Here is a 7,504-nt window from a genome sequence, read left to right as displayed (position 1 = left end):
TGGCCATGGCCAGGTTGAGTGTGTCTGTAGATTATCCTTATCATACCAAATACTACATAGTTAATGACTACACAGTATTGTTTCAAGAAGAATAGCAAGGGAAGTTTGTATGTTCGGGACAGACGCTGCCTCTGGTGGAGGGGTGAGGTGGTCATACTTTTCATTCTCGGTATATTGGCTCTTGACCATACACAGGGGTATACTCCAGAACTTGCGTCTCTCGGGAGACCCCCAACTCAGCTCAAACCACAGCCTGCCGGCCTGCTGGTGGGGTTGGGGGGTGGAATGAGCTTCTCCTCACAGCCAGAGCCCTGAGCTCTTCTCTCCTGGTGGGCCCTGGCCAGGAGGTTCACCTTCAAGGACAAGAACACCCCCAGGCTGGGAGGGAGCAGCTCCTGGGATCCACCGTGGCTTCTCCACCTGCAGAAGGCAGAGATCCGGTGACCCCTTGGCCGCCTGGCTGCAGCCGTGCAATGCAGTCATCAGGCTGTCATCACTGAGCACCTACGGTATCCCCTGCATGGCGTCCAGGTGGGGCCTCACACACTCAGGTCTCACAGCCTCCTCCAGAGGCAGGGGCACCTGGATCCTTATTACACAGGTAAGAACAATGGGGCACAGAGAAGCTGAGCCACTGACCCAAGGTCACACAGCAGACAGGGAGCTCTCTTGGAAACTGTCTGTCCCCAAACCCTTCTCCTCCAGAGCTGCTTGACGCTCAGGATGCGGGACGCAGTGGGCTCCCTCCCCTCCGCGGACCACCCAGAGGGAGCTGGCCACAAGCAGAGGGCCGTGAGCACTCAGAAGCTGGAGAGGAGGCCCAGGGACCGCCCCCCCCCCCGAGGCTTCGCAGGAAACACGGGCCTGCCAACACCTTGATTTCAGATTTCTGGCCTCCAGAACTAGGAGAGAATAAATTTCCATTATTTTCCATGATTTTAAGACACCGGGTTGGTGGTAATTTCGATTTATGGAAATTATGGGAAACGAGTCCAGCGTGCTCATATCCGTGCAGTTGTGGGTTCAAGCGGCCTGCACATCTGCCCTCTCCTTGGGGTTGGGAATTCTTGGAACAGAGGGATCATGCTTGCAGAAGGGGGTGTTCTGTAAGATACATGGGGACCCCTTCATCATTCTGTACTGGAGAAAAGCCACCTCTGTCAGGGCTGGGCTGGAAGACACCCTTTGAAAGTATCTGAAACAATCTCTGTATCTCAAAGCTAAAAGATAGCAGAGCTCCATGCTCCACTGGCAAGACTTGAACCCAGAGCCCTGAAGCCCGCTGTGATTCTTCTGATCCTCTGACAACTCCTCCCGAGGACTTGTGTAGTACCCAGAGAGAGGACAACCAGTATTTAATTACCTTCTCTAGGGGGAATCAGAGAGAGAGAAGGAATCAGTCCTAAGATCTAGAACGACTTCTGGTTACAGTATTTTATCAGCGCTCTGATCCCTGGGCCTCAGGGATGCGGACTCTGCCCATGGGTACCGACAGGTGGGCAGGAGTTACTGGCAGACAGAGGAGTCTGCCTGGGGCCTCTGGGGTAAAATGAACTTCTTCCGCCTTGCTCTCCCTACCCCGCCCCACAGGCTGTCTTCCGGATGGGCCTCTCCTGTCCCTCTCCATTCCCCACATGAGACACCACGCCCAGCCTTTTGTCTCCCATGTCTTCCTGGCAAAGCTTAGCTGATGGTCTCCAGCCCAGCCCCAGTGCTCACTCATGATGGCCAACTCCAGGACAGGAACCTTCCTGGAGCTCCCCCTTGCTTTCTAGAGTGTCACTCATAATCATCAAGGATGGCTTTCACCTGGCTTGTCCTTGATTAATACTGAGTGGGTAGGTTGACAGGTGGATAGATAAATGGAAGGAAGGAGGGAAGGAAGGAAGGAAGGAAGGAAGGAAAAAAGGAAGGAAGGAAGGAAAAATTGATTGGATGAATGAAAAGGGATTGATGGATGGATGGGTGGGTGGGTGGGTGGATGGATGGATGAATGGTAAAAAGATGGGTGGATGGAAATGGATTGGTGAACGGGTGGATGAGTGGATGGGTGGAGAGATAAATGAATAGACAGATAAAAGATGGATGGATGGATGGATGGATGGATGGATGGATGGACACATGGGTAAGAGGATAGTTGGAGTGAAACCATGAATGGATGGATGAATGGATTCTTTGGGCATCAAACCCAGATTCAAGTTCTTATTCTTCCACTAATTTAACTGTGTGATTCGTCCAAGCTCTGTCTGCGTGGACGTGGGTTTCACCAATGGAGCACAACTACAAAACAGGGTGATAATTCTGCATCCTGACCTCCACTCCTGGGGCTGCGGGGGGCGGGGAGAGGAGTCAGGCTGGGGTTCACCCCCCCACATCAACCCTCAGCTCCCCCCTCCCCCCCACCCCCGCACAGGAGACCCAGCGGGTCTCCACACAGCTAAGAGTCCAGAGCGGAATACGAGCTGGCAGCCCCATTTCCTCCATCCTCAGATCTGCCACGTGTGTGCCCGTCCAAAGTTCCACATCCAACACACCAGCTGAAGGCAGAGATCCACCTAGAGATTTGTCATCCACTCACGCTGCCCCACCCCCCACCCCGCAAAGGTCACCCTATGCGTGAGCCCCATTCCTTCTCTCCAATCCTTCCAGAAAATAATACATAAAAAAGTAAAATGGGGCCTGGAACATTCTTGTTCCTACAGAGACACCCCCCCGAATGGCGTTGTGAGAGTGATTGAATAATCTGGGGAACTTTGGGTTGTGGGGGAGAGGGAGGGTGAGGGAGGAGGAGCCAAGGTGAAATTTATTTCTGTCAGCTCGTGGTCTATTTTCCCTGACACCATTTCCTTGTATACAGATAAGGTGCTATCTTAAATGACCACGTCGCTTTCAATTTGTACTTAACCGTCTCTTCCATTCCCCTTCTATGATACGATCGCAGCTGGGTTGGAGGGAGGGGGAAAAAAATGTCCCCAATAATCCCCAAGGATCTTCCCACATCCCGATCAAATGGGCTGAAATTGACCTGTTATAAAATCCAGTCCTTCCAGCCAGCGAGAGACTAAATCAAAAAGCAGCAGCAAATTGGAGAAGCTCCAGGTGTTTCTGCCTACGCTCGGGGCACCGATGCTCCTGGCTTCCAGGGGTTTTCATGGCTATAAGGAACCGGCATTTATTGGAGGAGCAGACGTGGTAGCGGGCGTCGCTACACGCTGCCGAACGGATAGGCACTAAGTCCTGACTCCATCCACTCGAGCTGAACTTTTTTTTTTGGTGGGGTGAAACGGTTTGCTCTCCCCCCAACTACAGCGGCCCTGGTTCTGAGTCTCCCAGATTCACCCCCATGGGAGAAACATCTAAACCCTAATCTTATGGCAGCCTCAGGTCAGACACCCCGCCCGAGCTTACAGACAGACACAGACGTGCAAACTCCGGCGGAGACAAAGGTCGAGTCACTACAGCAAGCCCCCACGCGGGCAGGCTGGCGCCAGGGGCCTGTCCAGCTTCCTGCGCCTCCCCAAGGCTTGCCTGCCACTGTGTGGACCGGGCTTAGTATCTGCTACCAAGTGGGGGCGCGGCGGGAGCGAATCCCGGTCCTTAATTTCATCGGTGTTTACAAACATGATCCTCTGTTTGGGGGGAGGTGGGTACTGAGGTTTGAACTCAGGGACCTTGAACTTACCAGGCAGGAGCTCTACCACCTGAATCAGGCTCTTTCACTTGCTTTGGTTTCGTTTCCAATAAGGTCTGGTTTCCCGCCGCCCCCCCCTTCCCTCCCCCCGCCCCCCGCCCAGGTCCTCGGTGTGACACACAGCCCGTGCTGAGTGGATCATTGTCTCCCGGATAGACAGAAGTCATCTCATGAAATGGCATGGGTAGCTCATGCCTGTAATCTTAACTATTCAGGAGGCTAAAATCCAGAGGGCCACAGCTGGAGGCCAGGCCGGGCAGGAACATTGGCTAGATGACTCCATCTCCAAAATTACCAGCAGAAGGCCAGGCTGGGCCCCATGCCATTATCTCTGTCCTAGCCACTCAGGTGGCATCGGCAATCTAAGGATTGTGGTTCCAAGCCAGCCTGGGCAGGAAAGTACTCAAGACTTTTACCTTCAATTAAATACCAAACCAAAAAAAAAATGTCAGAGGTGACAGTGAGGTTCAAGTGGTAGAGCTAGCCTTGACCACAAAATGCCCAGGGACAGTGCCTAAGCCCTGAGTTCAAGCTCCAGTACCACCAATAACAACAACAACAACAGTAACAATAATGAAACCCATCTGACGGGTAGAGAGAGCAGACCTTGGGCCGCGCTGTTCTTTCCCACTCCCCCACCTTTCCCAGGGGTCCCCCCGCCCCAGGCTGGTCCAGCACCTGCTACAGCTTCCTACAAGATGTCCACCCCCACCCCATCTCTCAAATCCCCTGGGCACTGCCAGGGTGAGCCAGGAATAAAACAGAGAGCCTGGTTCCAGAACCCCAGGGCCGCAGGGGCATCTGGGGAGCCCAAGGCCTGAACTGGGAAGGTGGGAGGGGCAGGCAGGGTAGCTGGAGAAATAGAGGTGTTGCGTTTGCTCACCCAGTCATGGCAGTAACCCCCCTCAGCAAAAGCTCTTTCATGGGGGAAACTGAGGCACAAGATGCCTTTGAGTTATCTAGCCAGCCAAAGAGAGAGTCGTGATTTGAACCCAGGTCCTCTCTGCCGTAAGCTACCATGCTACACCTGCCTCCCAGTGTCAAAGAAGACACTGGAGGACATGGCTGGTGTCTCCTGTAGGCGCCATCCATCAAAATCAACCACAATCGTGTCTTTGCTCCACAGGAAGTGGGAGGAATGGATGTGTGATGGGCAGATAGAAATCTGATGTTGGAGAGGCAAGGAAAGCTTCCTGGAGAAGGAAACTTCACAGTAAGAGTGAGATTTAAGGTCTAAGTCATAACTTGAAAAATGAATGGATGAATGGATAGGTTTAAGTCATAACTTCAAGGATAGTTGGATGAATGGATGGATGGATGAATGCATGATGGATGGATGGATGGTGGGTGGGTGGGTGGGTGGATGGTTGGGTAGGTGGGTGGATGGATGAATGGATGGAAAGATGGATGGATAAAAGATGGATGGATGGATGGGTTGGTGGGTGGGTGGATGGATGGATGGGTTGGTGGGTGGGTGGATGGATGGATGGATGGATGGATGGGTTGGTGGGTGGGTGGATGGATGGATGGATGGGTTGGTGGGTGGGTGGATGGATGGATGGATGGATGGATAGGTGGGTGAGTGGATGGGTAGATGGATGATGGTGGATGGATAAAGGATGGAAAGGTGAATGGATGAGGGATAGATGAAGGATGGATGGATGGGTAGATAGATGATAGATAGATGACAGATGGAAAGATGGATGGATGATAAATGGGCAGATGGTTGTGTGGGTGGATGGATGGATGGATGGATGGATGGATGGATGGATGGATGGAAAGGTGGATGGATGAGGGATAGATGATGGATGGATGGATGGATGGATGGATAGAAGGTAGAAATGACTTCCAAACTTGAAGGACTGACTTGCGGCAGAGGCCTGGGCATTGGGCTCTTGCAAGTCCGAGGGCACAGGGGCATGACAGATGTCACCCATCCCACGACGGAGGGGTCAGGGCTGACTTTTTTGAGGTGTCCTAGACGTGACCCACAGTATGTGGGCCGAGGGACGGGCAGCCCCAGCTCCTTCCTCCCCGGAGCGTGGACGGCCACGCAGCTCGGGGGAAAGGCAGACAGATCTGAAAAGCTCCCCACATCGGCATTCGCGTCTGCTCCTCCGGCCGGGTCTGAGCACCACAGTTTGGGAGGTGCGCATTTCTCAGGGTCATGAGAAAGTGGGGTCCACCCTGAGCCGTGGGGGGGGGGGGCGGGAGACGAGCCTCTGTCGGATACCAGCTGCCACGGGAACCCCCTTCACCCCAGAGTGTGTCCCAGAGGAGCTGCACACCTAAGCACAACCCTTCTTCCTTCCGCCCAGCAGCTCCCCACTTCTGGGCTACACCCCTGAAATCCTTCCTCCATTCTCAAACACTGCGCCTGTGCCGGCCCCTCCTGTCCCCACATCCCAGCCAGCTCTGGGGAGAACACATCAGACAAGGAAGGAAGAGAGCATCGCTTCTTGTGAGAGGCAGACAGACAGACAGACAGAGACAGAGAGAGTGACAGAGACAAAGACAGAGAGACAGAGAGAGAGACAGGGAGGGAGAGAAGGAGGGAGGGAAGGAGGGAGGGGAAAAAAACAACACAAATCTCCGATGATTGACTCGTTTTCGCAGCTTCCAACTATTTGTTGCCCGGAATACAGACATTTGCCTGTCAACAACGACGCCGTCAGTTTTACAAACACGTGTCTCTTGCTGGCTCTGGTGTGTTCGGGTGGGCCTTAGACAGACAGACACAGCCGGCCCGGGTTCCCTTCCCAGCAGCCCTGGCTGGGCTCCGGAGCAGCCGGGCAGGAGGCAGGCCGTTGGTGACTTGGCCGCATCCCTGCCGGAGCCTCAGCCTCTCCCTTGGTAAACGCTGCCTTGCTCTCTCCTTGTGCCGCAGAGGAAGGAAGCCCCGTGCGTGCCGTGGCTCACACCTGTCATCTTGGCTACTTGGGAGGCTGAGATCCGGAGGACTGAGATTTAAAGCCAGCCCCCCCACCCCCACCCCTCAAAAGAAGTCTCTGAAGACTCCATTTACACTCAACAGACACACCAAGCCCAGCTCAGAGGCGTGACTGGTGTGGTAGAGCGCCCGCACAGCAAGGAAGCCCAGTAAGCAGGAGGCCCTGAGTTCAAATCCCGGCACCTCCACAGACAAATATACAAGGACATCTTTGCAAAGGGGGAAGGGGTACCTGGTGGTGAGTCACAGTGGGGTTCAACCTTGCTGGTTCCGTCGTGGTTTGCTGCCCACAGCCTCTCCCCCTCCCCCCAACACCCAACTTCCACAGCAAGAGAATTCCGGAGCCAGCACCCCAACGCACTCACCCCACCCCACCCCCAGCAAAGCCCAGCCCCAATTTCTGACCCACAGCGACTGCAAAGATGAGAAGCAACGTCTGCTCAGAGCTACTTAGCGATCGACAGCAAACACCTGTGCTAAGGGGCGGACGTACACCCGAAGTAACAGCAACTTTTCTCTTGCTTGTGTCCTGCATGCTGGAGGATCCACTCTGCTCCGTGCCGTCCACGCTCACCTCACGCCCGTCCCAGCCCACGCCTCCCCCCTACACCAGACGGAAGCTAATCAGACAGGGGAGGAACCCAAGGCCCAAGAAGGCAGAGTCACACGTTCAGAGCCGCACAATGGGAAATGGGCAGAGGCAGGAATTGAACTCAAACCCGCCTGAGTGTAAAACCATAGATAGAATTCTGACGGAGGTTTGTTATCGCCAGGATGGTAACTTCTTATAAGGTGATGTCCCCTGTGGGAAGAAAGAGGAAGAGGAAGAGGAGGAAGAGGAAGAGGAGGAGGAGGAAGAAGAG

The sequence above is a fragment of the Dipodomys ordii genome, unplaced genomic scaffold (assembly GCF_000151885.1).
Source record: "Dipodomys ordii isolate 6190 unplaced genomic scaffold, Dord_2.0 Scaffold23, whole genome shotgun sequence".
Lineage (NCBI taxonomy): Eukaryota > Metazoa > Chordata > Mammalia > Rodentia > Heteromyidae > Dipodomys > Dipodomys ordii.
This window is presented reverse-complemented; position numbering follows the sequence as displayed.